This window comes from Molothrus ater, chromosome 10 (genome assembly GCF_012460135.2).
Source record: "Molothrus ater isolate BHLD 08-10-18 breed brown headed cowbird chromosome 10, BPBGC_Mater_1.1, whole genome shotgun sequence".
Taxonomy (NCBI): domain Eukaryota; kingdom Metazoa; phylum Chordata; class Aves; order Passeriformes; family Icteridae; genus Molothrus; species Molothrus ater.
In genome coordinates, this window is record NC_050487.2 from 18,271,897 (window position 1) to 18,285,692 (window position 13,796).

General features: G+C 42.6%; 1 long non-coding RNA gene across 1 annotated transcript in view; it reads right to left on the reverse strand.

The window, feature by feature from the left end:
* Positions 1 to 1,554: 1,554 nt before the first annotated feature.
* Positions 1,555 to 13,796, reverse strand: part of LOC118690132 (uncharacterized) — a 29,325-nt gene continuing 17,083 nt past the window's right edge. Inside the window, exons 3-6 of the long non-coding RNA XR_004980739.2 lie at positions 8,877 to 13,556; positions 7,784 to 7,875; positions 3,888 to 4,042; positions 1,555 to 2,702 (exon numbers count right to left, since the gene is read on the reverse strand). This is a non-coding gene — a long non-coding RNA (uncharacterized LOC118690132). The remainder of the gene's footprint in view (positions 2,703 to 3,887; positions 4,043 to 7,783; positions 7,876 to 8,876; positions 13,557 to 13,796) is intronic.

Sequence of the window (13,796 nt, forward strand, 5' to 3'; positions counted from 1 at the left end):
AAAAGATTTATCCACATCAATTTCAGAGCTATGTTTGGAGCATTTTCTGCAAAAACAGTCTGTAGTACAGCTCCACTGACACATAGGGATGGTTAAACCCTGACTTTTTAGTATTGCTTTTTGGGGAGACATTAATAAACTGATGGCCCCCAAAATCGCCTAAAAAAAAAATCTTTTTTTTTCACTTAGTCTCCCTGTGTCTAGTCCATGCTGCCCTCATAATCCACATAGTCATTATCCTGGGGGCAGACAGAAATTGCTTTTTCATTTTTCCTATGTCCATCTCTGTACAGCTACAGAAAGTCCCATACAAACTGAAGGTGAAATACAAAAGAGAGGAGTTACAATGAACTCACTTTACTCCAAGTAGTAGCAAGTGGCCATGTGAAGGGATGTACAAAAAAAAAACCAAGCTATTTTTCTGTCTCTGGTCTTTTCAGTAACAGGGAGGTTAAGGTATCCCTCCTGGCAGGGGGTGAGACTCAAATGTCACGCTGAAGAATGACGTTGTGTGTGTCCCTTTAAAAACTTTGAATAGAAACTAGTTTAAATTTGAATCTAAAAAGATAAAGTGAGCTGGGTTCAACCTGGAACTGGCTAAAATATTTCATGCTGCATGTTCATGAGGAAAAAAAAAAGGCTACTTTTTCTTTTTTAATCTAAACGTTGCTTTTGAAAATTTTCAGTGGCAAAACACTAAAACGCTGCTTTATTTTATGACAACAGACAGTTTCTTTCACTTCAGAGTTACAGCAAGAGCCAGACCCTGCAACGGGGTGGAGTTTCAGCTTGGAAATCCCCTGGATTTCTGGCTCAATTTGTCCTTGTGCACAAAAAACCAGGCACCACAGCCAATAAATTTGTTTCAAACAAGTGATGTGTACCCAAGCCCACCCTAGGCGTGTGGGCAGGAAGGAGCAGGCAGGATGTGGGCTGCTGCAGGGCAGCACTGCCCACCCAATCTCCATGGCAATGAGGGGTCTCACCAGCTGGGTCAGCCCAGCAGCCCTGGGGGTGTCCTGGGGTCTCCATGGGGCTGCAGCAGGTGGCAGCCCCAGCCAGGTCCCTGCTGAGCTGGCAGAAAGCCATTCCCTGTTCTGTGGGACAGAGGGAACCACAGGAAGGTGCTGGGAGGGACGAGGGGACAGGGAGTTGCAGGTCCAGTTCTGTGTAGATGTTTTTCTGCAGTCCACACAGAAAAGTTTGCCACAATAAATTTCATTCAGTTTTCATTTTAGTCTCTGGCAGAAACTCATTTGAACACATCTACTAAACAAATCTCTCTTCTTGCCCAGGCTTCTTTCAGTTTTAACTGTCCTGAATGTGAAATCTCCCAACTTGGAATACAGGTACTTCAGGGCTTCCACAGAAAAACAAAAAAAAAAAAAACCAAATCATTGAATTCAGACAGTACCAAGACCAGAGGTGGAGTTATAGAATAGATTTACTTGGATGGAGTAACAATAAAACTTATGATCCTGCTTTCCTAATTAGCCTGCCTACATGGCTAAATCAGAGCTGGAAACATGCAAATGTCATGAAACCACACAAAAATAATACAAAAGTATTTTAATGTTGTCTGATTAGAAATTCCATTTTCAGAAAAGTAACAAATACAAATGGCAATATTACTCTGTAAACATCTTCTCTCAGATGCTTTGAAACCTCCATGCAGATTTTAAATACATTTTCACAAAGAAATCAGTGTAGAAAAAGAACAAAGAATCACAACACATTTGAGAGAAATCCTTAAATTAATTTCAAAAGGGCATGACTTTAGCATAAAAATATATTTGGAGGAAGAGCATCTTTTGTTTGTTTCACAATCCTCAAATTTTTCTGGATGGGCACGCTGTGTACCGTCCCTCGTTATTTTCAGTTAGGTAATAGACATGAAGTTACTTTGGCATTGTTATAAACAGAGGTACTTCTGAGAAATGTATATTGAATGCCAGAAGGAAAATGAGCAGGAAGATGTAAGATGGAGCCTGATCCTGCTAACCCCTGCTCCTCCAAACAATCCTCTTTCTTTTCTACTTACTGTGCAGTCTAAGAACTTCAGGATTAAGTCAGGTCTTAGAACCATAATTCCATTTATTTGTAGAGGCAAACATGCCTTTCGCTTAACATAAATGTTTTTATTTAAAAGGAGGTTGTCAATTTGAAAGCGTTTTAAATTCACGTTTGGGAGAGGCTTTGTGCAGTTTCACACGGGCCGGGGGATGGGCTGGATCTCGGCAGTTCCAGCACCCGGAGCTGCCCTCCGCAGTGAGCAAACACTGTGTGTGGGTGCGGAGCACAGAGCGGGTGCACCCTGCGGAGCCCCTGGGGGTGCCCAGCTCCCGCAGAGCCCCAGGGCCAGCGGTGCTCCCGTCCCGGCACCCCGGCCGGCCCCACGCAGCCCCCGCGCCGCCAAAATCGCTGCTCCAAGTCAGCCGTGGGGAAAGAACTCCTGCAATTCCAGCGTCACATCCCTGCGGGCAGCGCCTTGCGCTGGGATGGGGACCAGCAGCTCTGGGAATAAACATCAGACCCCACTCAGAAACAGAGGGACAGGAACTGAAATTTACGTTGTCACCATCACTGAAACTCCTCCTGAGAGCCAGTGTGCCAGCAGTGGTACCAGGACACACAGGGATGTGCACACAGATGCTCACAATTTGTTGTTTCATTTTATAGCTTTTTTCCTCTTCAATTATCTCCTGTAAATAAAGAAAACAGAATGTGATTTAATGCTCACTACATTTTTCAAACAGTTACCAGCAAAAAAACCCCAAAATGTTGTAGCAACCTGCAACCCCTTTCTCACATGTATTAGCAAACAGCTAATTCTGGTTTGTTGCCCGCAAACCTCAGGTCTGAGTTTTGTTGCATTTTTAAAGCCTGCATCAGAAGCTTAACGAGAAACAGTCAAATCATCCTTTTCGAGGCATTCTTAGTTAAATAGCATCATATGTAGTCCCTGCAAAGGACTAAAAATATTCAGCTGTGGTTAGGTTTTTTTGTTTATACATTTCATCCAGCTCAGGAGTGCTGCAAAAAAAGTCAGCAGTTGTCATCCTTTTTTTCAAAAAATACACTTTCTAAAGGGACAGTTTTTATAATAGTTTGGATTCAGCTAATGGATGAATATCATTGGCTCGTACATTATTTTTCAAAGAGTACTGGGCTGAGCCATTAAATAAACAAAAATAAGTAATTTTTTAGCCCCAAACTCTTAGACATTTTCTCTTAAAAGAGTAGTAGGGCATATTTTTTCTCAGTTCAATATGAATCCACTCATTACCCCAATTTCAATTGGCTAGGTATGAAAATCTCAGTACTTAGGTTTTTTCAGTGTCTCAAGTGTAAGAAGAGAGTCATGTTACTCATGTTTACCTCTGCCAAACAGCAGCTGGAATATAGTCCCTCCAGGCAGAACACTGTGAGCGTATTAAAGTACTAAATGATTCCCAGGAAATTCATAAAATGTCCTTTTCTAATGGTTCAAGGTATTTTTGTGGAGGCAGATTATTTACTATTTTTAGCTTTTCCCAGTGTCTAGCTTGTCTAATTGCTCCTTGTGCAAGTGCTCTGGCCTGGGGCTATTTTTCAGCTCTAATTGCAAAAGAAAGGATTACATGGCTTTGCTTGTGCTGGAGATGGGGCTCAAACCCTCCCAAAAAAAAAAAAAAATCAAACCCTCCACCCCCCAATTTCATAGCTACCCAGAACATTCACTCAATTTGCTGGTCTCATCTATAACTTCAAACCTGCTGACAACAGGACCACAGGTAGGTACCTGCTGTGTGCTGTCAGGGAGCAGGGCAGTCTGACCAGTGCTGGAGTTTTCCAATTGATGGTTCTCTCATCTACTTACACAGTGCAGCAATTACCAGAGGTGTTACCTTTGCAATTTTCCTTGAAAAGTCATGGAGAGATTCCCATAAAACACCCCTTGTTGCAATTCTAGTCGAAAATCCTGGAAACAGCATAGAGAAGTCGGGCTCTGTGCTGGGAATGGGCAGTGAGCAGCCAATTTTGGTTATAAACTCACCTAAACCTGGGGAAGGAAAACCAAAATGTCAAGTTATTTTGACTTTGTTCAAAATGCCAGAATGCCACGATGAGAACTACCTAAGCTCTACTACCTGATCTTTCAGAAGATAAAAAACCTATTTTATGCCCAGGTTTAGTTAACACTGTTTTGTGGATACTCTTCAGGGTGTTTTCATCTCAGCCCACTGGGTAACTTTACCAAGCAGCAGTCTGGCAGAAGCCCCTCTCATTTCAGAACTTAAAACTTGCAGCACAGCTCTTCCCAGAGAGGAGGGAGATGGATCCTCTCCAGGAGAGTGGAAAACCTCAAATCTGCAATTTTGCCTTGTCTCCATAAAGAGTGCTTGCATTTTGGCCCAAGCCTGAATTTGCCATTAAAGTAGCCCTTGTCTATAGAAATGTTAGGAGACAGCCCAGGCACCATCACAGCCTGGTACATCCCTGGAAAAAGCAGTCACTGTCATCTCCTGTGAGGGTACAGCACTCCTCCAGAGCAGCAGCTATCTGAAAATAATTTCATTTTCCTGTGATAATGCAAACATCAGCACAAAGGCCTGGTCTATGAGAGCAGTTGTGCAACACTCAATAATTTCACATCCTGGTCTGAAATGTTCCACAGGCAGTTGGAAGGTCCAAGGCTGAGATCCAAAAGCACCAATGTATTCACAGCTATGCAAATATTAGGAACTAGTGATGTCTCAACACATGCAACATCTTACATTATATTTAGCAGACTCCACTTAAATTCACCTGCCTACAAGCTGTAAAGATTTACTAGAACTTGTGAAAAAAACTAGAACAGATTAAGCCAAATAATTTTTCAGCTATTAATCATTTGAGGTTTGTTTGAAGATTTTACCTCTTGGGAGATAGAGGTTCCTAAATATTCCAGTGGGCTCTAAGTCAGTAACACATCTGAGACACTCTGTCCTCCTGCATACCCTGATAGCCCTGGGTTTGCTCCCTGCCTCCTGCTTGCTCTGCAGCCCATGTGATGCTTTGTTTACCCACTGCACAAGCAGATCCATGCACCAGCCATTCCCAGAAGAATGATTGGGAGGCCACGGCTTTCTTATGCCTGAGTCTGCAAACACTGGGCACTGATGTGTTCCCCTCCTTCCCACTGGGCTCCCCTCTGTGTTTTGGGTTCAAAGTGAAACTATCCCAGACTCAGGGACCTCGAGAGAGAGCAGGACTTGGGAAACTCCAGGAGAGACACTGAGGGCACGAGCATATTATCAGAAAGAATTTGAGTGCTCCCAGCAGCCCAGCAGCAAATTAGAAAGTTTTGGCTCCCAAGAATGAGTTGTGTTGTTTGTTCCTGCACACTGCAGCTGCTCGTCCCTCTCCCTCCCCACCCCCCTCCTTTGGGTGGTTTATTACACACAAGCTACTAATGAATGGGAGCCGCTGTTTTACAGTACACCACACTTACAGGACTTATCTCTAGGCCTACCACAGATTTGACTGATCAACAGCAGGGCACCACCATCATAATTCTTCCTAGAAACAGGAGGATAAAAAGGGGTTTGTTGGAGGTTGGCTGTGTCTGCAGAGAATCCTGCCTGCAGGGCCTGCTGATGCCATCACTCGCTGCTATGGTCTTTGGCCTAATAAGGTACAGAAACAAAGATTGTTCACTTGTTCAAGAATACTAAAGTACCCAAGTGACGGAAAGTGGAGGCAGCAGGGCACACATCCAAGTGGGATTAAGGCCACAAGTGCAACGTTACAGGGCTGACTGGGTGGCAGAGGGAATATCTGCCTCTGAAGAAAAAAAAATCCAGTTCAAACATAATTTATAACATGTCACTCACAGTCAGAGGTGGCTGTCATTAAGAGTTAAATGCTGCATTGTGTTCAACTTATTCCGATAAGAATTCTCTAAGCTGCTTATATGTTATCATAACTCATGAATAAGTGGAGCGTGGGCTGGGGAGGGGGGAGAGGCTCTCTGGGGCAGGATGGGACCCAGACTGGGAGGCAGAAATGATGGAGCAGAGCTGGGCTGCTGGGTCCTCAGTGTGGTGTACCCTCAGTCTGCACATTCCAAGGACTCCACAGTGAGTCTTAGAGTCTGCCAAGCCCATGGGACTTGTCAGGGTGCAGGCTCTACTGGGACACATCCACCTTCTTTGCTTTAATGCGCTTCTCCAGTTAGGGAGCCAGGCAGTAACACCGGGAGGATCTAAACTGGTGCATTCAGGTACAGCTGGTCTACACAGCAAGGCTCTATGGAGATTTAAGAGCTGGAGGTGAAGGGAAAAAAAATGGGCAATGTTATAGCCAAGTATAAAACCCCTAAGTTAATACTGCTTACTGGAAATGGAGCTAGGAACCCAACAGAAGAGCAGCAAAGCAGCTTCTTTAGGGACAATATTAAATTCCTCTGACTGACTTGGCAGTTTGGAAGCAGCAGGATTGTTTTCTCTAGCTTAAGGAAACCCAGCAACAGACCCCACTGAAGTCCAAGCAGCTAGATCAGGCCCAATACCACTAAACTTTCCAGGCTTATCAGGGAAATTTTTCCCTGCAACGTTTTCCCTACTTAATTTTAGTGTAGAGGGAACAACTTGTGTAGAATAAGAGTTAGAATCATAGGAGCCCACTCATATTCACAGAATTAATCATAGGAGCCTGTTCATTTGCACAGCTCACTTAGTGCAAATAGCCACTGCAATTCCCAGTTAGAAGCATTTCTCTGGTGCAGCTCATTCAGAAAGCAGCAGTTTGTTTACTCACTGGCTTGGGCTACCTGGATCACATTACACCTGCTGGGGCTGCTGGTAACGTGGGAGGTTGATTTTAAACTGGCACTGTTGCTTTTATAAAGCCTTTAATGTCATAGGCTCTGGCTGTGTTCAAGATCTCAGCCATGAAGCCAGGGCTTAAGGGACTTGGGGCTGAGACATCCCAGTCCTCTACTTCTCTGTCACTCAAATCAACAACCACAACTTTGCTGCGGTAGGTGTGGGTCAAATATTTCAGTCCCTGACCTGTGCCTGGTCTGACTAAAGACCCAGGGTCTCTGATTTGCCCACAGCACAGAAACACTGCAGCAAGTACCCAGTTTTCTGAGTACCAAGCTGAATACGAGTATCTGACCTGCTGCCTCATTGCTGTCTTCACTGTGTTGGAAAGCCAGAGGGCTGACCACAGTGAGCTCCTGGTACCCAGAGGTGGCTGCAGGACACTGCAGGTGCAGGGTGCATGGTGTGTGTGCAGCACAACAATGCATTCATGTTTCTGGCCTCTACAGCTCTGAGGAGCTGATAACCTCAGCCCTCTGTCCCTGCAGAGAGCAGACAGTTCCCTGCAGCCACCTCTCTCCAAGAGGGAACAGAAGATGACTCAGGAATCCCATCCACCCTTTCCTCCCCCCAGCCATGGCAGCCTCTGGGGCTCACCCACGCACGGGAGCTGAACCCACGGGAACGTTTTTGTGGGTGGGTGTCCCCAGGGGGGCTGTGCTTGTCTGTTGTGCAGCTTTAGGAGTGTGCAAGTCCAAATCCATTTGTCTGGGTGCAAGTCACAGTAAACAATTAGTAGAACTTGTCAGAAGAAAAGTTAAAATAGATGTAACTGATGTGTGAAGGCGTGTTATACCCAGCTCTAAATCCTGTTGGCTGTGTGAGTAGAGGCAGGTAGTAGATTAACTATGCAGCTCAGAGACCATTAAGGCTTGCAGAGGAACAATTAGTCCAGAATTTGCATTTTATGAAATTGAGCCTTTTATAAAACTTACAGCACAGCTAACGACAGAGATTTCTTCAAATAAGTATTTCCTTCTGATCTTTGTCACGTGGGGTTTGTAGCATCTTGCCAGGATATGAGAACCTAAAAATGTAAAAGGCAATATTTCAGCAAAAATTAAACCCACTGGTTTATCTTTACCATCTGTGTGAAGTGTAAACAGAGAGAATAAATAAATAAATACTGAAAAATACATTTGTTTTAAATAAATGTGAACAAAGGGTTTGACACATTTGCAGTACGTAATGCTGGTTTTAAAACATGATTTCAACCACCTGACACATTCAATTAAATACAGAAAACTCTCCAGGTTGTATTTGCATTCTGGAAGAGCAGCTACAAAAGAAAGTGTAAGTGCAGCAAATCATTCTGAAAATAAACTGTTTTGAACAGAGAATGAGTTCTCCCTGAAAGGCTGCAGCACCACTGACTTTGTAGTATTACTTGAAAAACCTGCAAGTATCTTATTTTTCCCCATAAAACAGATCCACTTTGGGAAGGGCAGACTGACAGTTTGATCTACCTTCCAGGAAACCATGAGAGAAAAAAAAAATCACTTCTAGCAGCACAAATTTTCAGTAAGGCCTCTTTTTTTCTCCGATATTCAGGGAAATTCCTAATGCAGTTCATAGCCTTTAATTAAAAAAAAAAAAAACCAAAAAAAACCCACCAAAAACCCCACCCTGCAGCAATAAATGGAAGAAAACCAAATCCCTTTTCCAAGCAGTGACACTGCCACTTTAATAGTTTCCCACTGTACTTGGGGTTAGTTGCCAGAGAAGCCTTGTTCAGCCTATTTGGGGGCCCCATGAAATGCTGCAAGCGTTACTGAAATGAGCACTTGTCTTTTGTTGAGCTGCATGCTAGCACCATACAGTGCTGAGCTGATAAATCCACTTTTTCTAACACAAGCATTTTTCAAACAAAACTACCATGAGACTGATGAGTAATGCCAGCTTGCCAAAAAAAAAAAAAAAAAAAAGACACACACCCCTCACAGGCTCTGCTGACACTGACAGCTGTTAAATTCACATATTCACAAAATGAGATGGGTTACATAACTGGAAATTACAAGAGCGACTCACCAGCGAGAGGAACTGCAAAGCAAGGCATCACTGGGGCTTGGGAAGGAACAGATCCCACATTTCCAGGTGCACTGTCCCACTGAAGGCTGGGACAAAGCTGTGCCTCGAGCACACAGAGGTTGCTGGGCACTCCTCACCCTGCATCATCAGGCTGTTTGGAGTTTGTTCAGCGTTGGGATTTTTTTTCAGCAAAGTGAGGATGCATGTGGAAAAAGGATATATTAGTTCTGCTATGTATGTTATAACACAGGGCTAGCTTAAAAGCCCAAATGTCACATTTTGCAAGGCATGATGCAAAAGTTCTAAAAGGTTTATTGTCAAATCTTGAGCAGCTGAGAGGGCAGTGGAGAAGGTGAAGTGCTGGGTAGAGTTAGGTTTGACAAAACCTAGGTAGCTTTTAATTTGCATCAAATTTTTCAGATATATAAACACTTCGCAGAGATGTTGTTTTTATCATTCTCATTGCATGGCCATAGAGCTGAGCTCTGGAGAAAGTCTGTAATCTTCCCATGCAGGACAGGAAGGCAGTGACACCTATGTCACCCCTCCACCACGTCACCTGCCTTTATTTCAGTATCTGTTTCTAAATTGGTTTGAAAACTTTGACAAAAGCACCTGGTTCTGGAAGGCCACAGAGCAGATGATGGAGGAAAGGCATCATTAAGGGCTCCTGAGGAATGGCAGGCTGTGGAGCTGGTGGAACAGCTCAGGAGAAGGAGCAGTGAGGGAAGATGGCAATGTCTGCACAAGCTGCCAGGCCCTCACATGTTGCTGAGATTGCCAGAAATGAGGTTCTAAAGGGGGCTAATCTGGACATAAATCAAAGCAGAAAACAATGGATGTCTTTATGAATAGCCATACTAAAAAAAAAAAAATCCAGTAATTAAACCACCATTAACATCAAGCTAAATTTTATACATTCAAAATTATCTATGCTTCATTTTTTTCTGCTCATGTCTGAATTCATTCTTCTTACATAGTAAGAGGGGTTTTGTTGTTATAAAAAAAAACCTAAAAGCTTTTTTTATAAGCAAGTTTATCAAACAAGAAATGAAGATAAAATGATAACTAAATGCATAAAGTTCCATGTACTTTATCATGTTATCTGTAATAAACTAGGCTAATGCAAAATCAAGATGCACAGACAAATCAGGAGAAAAAAAAAAGAAACACAGAAATAAATGCTTTGAGAGTGATGTCACCTAAGCTGGTGTGTAGGTACAGTCTGCTGCGTAGGAGAGCAGTGAAAGCATAAACAGCATACTAGATGTGCATTAAGCCACAAACAGAAATAGCTGTGAACAATGGCAAAGTCTGGTTGCTCTTGGAACCTTAATGTAAGGAAACATCCTTATAAAAGATGAGACAATAGCAGGTCTATAAATGACAGCCCCGTAGGCAGGGAAGGATTAAGAACTTCCTATAGTTCCTAAAGTATCAACCTATATTGTAACCCTTCCACAAAGGCTGCCTTAAGTGCTTTTTCTGAATTAGTCCACCCAGAATAGGAAAAAGCATCAGAATTAGTTTGACTTTTCCTCTGGACACCAGCCACACACTCTCAAGGCAGAGAGGAAGAAGTAAAAGCAGACGGAAGCTCAGCACTTGCTTAGGACCTTTTGCCAGCACACCTGTAAGTCCCAGTGCTCATTTGCCCTCCCTGCTTCCTCCAGAGCTCAGAGGCCTCTGCCAGCCCTGATCCAGGCCATGGCAACGTGCTGCTCTCTAAAGCTGGGCTTCTCTGTCTCTGCAGAGCACTGGCTTTGGACACAAGCAAACACAAACTAGGCTGAGGCTTCAGCATCCATTTATCACTTTTATTTTCTTTGTTTTATTTTGCAGTGGGGATTTTGTGGTTTTGTTTGTTTGCATGAGTAATAAAAAACATTAATTTAACTGGTTATACATTTAATTTGAAAACATTAACAAGATACCTGCCAACACCTCATGGCCCATGATCTGGGACATATTCCTGTACAGCAAATATCCTCTGAGCTTTCAGGTAGCAGATTACCCTCAGACCTCAGATTCTCTTGCAGACTGCCACATACTCCACTAATACAAATGTAAATTTAAGATTATGGGCATTACTATTTAATACAATTCCACAGACCAGGCACAGCAAACTTTCAAAGGCCTCAGGGGTTATCAGTGTCCATAGGACAGGGGCTGGGAACCACCACAGACTTTGGTGGCTCTGCTGGTTTATCTCTAACACAGCACTAAAACCATTCACATACGTCCCTCTGGTGAAACTCAAAGAGCCTGCACTTCAGAGAGTTTTCCAAAAAGTCAAATGAAGCTGTGTGAGCACTTCACTGCACTGATGGGGAAGAAGAATGTCCACTGCAGCTACTGTTAACATAGGCACCTCTAGGCACTCCAAATGGATGTGGATGAACCGAGCAATATGAAGAGGTACAAAACATGCAAGACCAGGACCTTTTATGAGTCACATTTGTAGATTTGCAGCTGATTTTAAATTCAGTGGGATCTACAGAAGTCAACGCTAAAGAATTGGAAGCAAGTTAAAGTTCTCAAGATCTTCTTGTTGTTGCCTCTGCCAACAATTCCTCATTCCAAGCTGCAGGCTTTAGGGCAAATCTAGGGCAATTCTGGACCAAAAGTTCCAGTGGAATAGTTCTATCTGTTTTCAGAAATGATCCCCTGTCAGTAGAACTTGGTCCTTGAGTGATGACAATACAAAGCAGATGTAAGTATATATTTTGAAAAAAATGTTTAAAAATTCACAGATGCTTTTGAAAATATTGAAGATTCCCCATCCAGCTATTTACAGTCCTATTTTTAATTTTTGTTTTCTGAAAAACAAGCAAATATTCTGATTCTCACCAAGGGCCGTAAGTTTCATCTTCCCAAGCTCAATCACAGAAGCCCTGAATCAACATGCTTCCTAATGGGAATAAATTCTTTTCAGCACACCACCAAAAAGCCAACTATTATTAGTATGGAGGGTAGAATTAAATAGTGTCACCATGGATATCTGAATGTGCAGGTGCAGGCCTTAAATTATTTTATAGCAAAATTCAGCCCCGTTTCTTACTCCTGGTCTTCAAACCTGCTCCCACCAGACCAGATTATGATGACTCTATAAGAGTCAGGACCTTGGCCAAAAATCCATGGATTTGGGGAGCTTTCTGCAAAAGAAGGCGTTACTGCAAGTAAAAGTTAGATATTCTTGCTGTTGCAATCTGTGGGACATCTCAGCAGTAGAATGATGTTCAGCACAGCTCAGATGCTCTTCCTGAACCTGTATTTTATGGCCGTGTCTCTGTGCAGCTCCTCCAGCCTCAGGGGAACTGCTCAACTGGGAAGGGACTGGGAAGAGAAATGTCAGAGCCAGGTCCTGCCAAGCACATAAAGTCTTTGGGCAAGGGTCTCACTGCACAATTTTTCTAAGACTGGGAACAAATATTAAAGCTATTTTCTTCCTCCAGAGCAGTTTTAAAGTCACTTAAAGTCTGATAGCACTTTTCAGCTGGAAACTGGACTTTGCTCCTCAGTGTAGTTCCACTTACTCATCTGACAAGTACCAATTACTCGTGTGAGCAATGCACGAGGTTCTGTAGCAGTGGGGATAAAACACAAGAGCAAATCCACTTGCTCAGAAGGGCAAGTTTTTAGATTCAGTAACAAAATCAGAACTCTGCAACAGCCCCTCCCTCCCCCACATAGTTTGTTGCTTAAAATCTTAAAGGAAAAAAATATCATGTTCTCTATGAATACCATCATAGCATGATCAATTTTTTCCCTACAAAAATACATAATCAGTTTTGTAGCTTTTCTACTTGTACTGCAAAGCAGTAAAGGAAAACTTTGTGAAACTCTCACATTTTCATTTTACACTTTTTTAATGTTTCCTTATTTCCCAGTTTAAAAATAGATTACAGGGATTAAGAGACTTTTGAATTTTGAAAAAGAATGCACATATTAGGGAAATTGCTACCTAAAATAAATAGCCTACTTTAATAAGCAGTCTCCTAGTTTGTATGATATTAAGGAAAAAAAAACACTTCACAGGCATCTAGTTTACACATATCAGCTAGCTTCATTTACAAGTTCAAAATCCAGAGGCAGATAAAATATTAGTTTGGTTTGGAATATGCAAATTGCCAATTTTTCGTGTATTAATGCACTGAACCACTTGATACAATGTTATTATGGAAGGAAAAAATAGTTGCCAGAAGGGTTTATTTAAGGAATGGTTACTGCAAATAAAAACTTTCAACTAAAAAGGATTTTTAAAATTGTTTTTTAATATGCTTTTAATGACCTCTACTCCTCATACCTACCTCCTTGCTTCCCAAACTGTTTGTACTGTCCCCAATAACACTCAGTGGAAAGCTGTCGTTCCTGGCTAAATCCTTACTTAGGTTGGATGCTATGCCTCCGTTAGACAGGGTCACAAGGTCACAATCGATTTTGGAGGCCACCTGGAGAGTCCAGGCCGTGAACTGACTCAAAAAATTTATATCAGAGCTGGAATGGTCCACCTCCCAGGGCTCAGCCTGCGTTAACACCCCAACCGCAGGATGGAGCCTGCCAGGCCCAGCTCAGAGAGAGGCCAGAGTTGTTGACCCCGTTAGCTGACCCCTTCAAACTTCAGGAGAATTTTTCTGGCAGTTACCACGGTGACTGGGCACTCCAAGCTTATCCTTCTTACTGAAAAAAAAAAAAAAAAACCGAAAAATTAAAAAGAAAAAAAAAAAAAAAAAAACGTTAAAACCTACCTCATAGGGATGTCTGTCAGGAATCAAACACGTAAAAGTTTTAATTGTTTGCTTCTCTCTTGGGCTGCTCTGCCTCTAACTGGTACATCTGATGTGAACATCGAGAAAACAGTTTGGCTGAAAGCATTTCAACTTGTGAAGAAATAATGCTCAGTGGATTTTACAAGAAGCA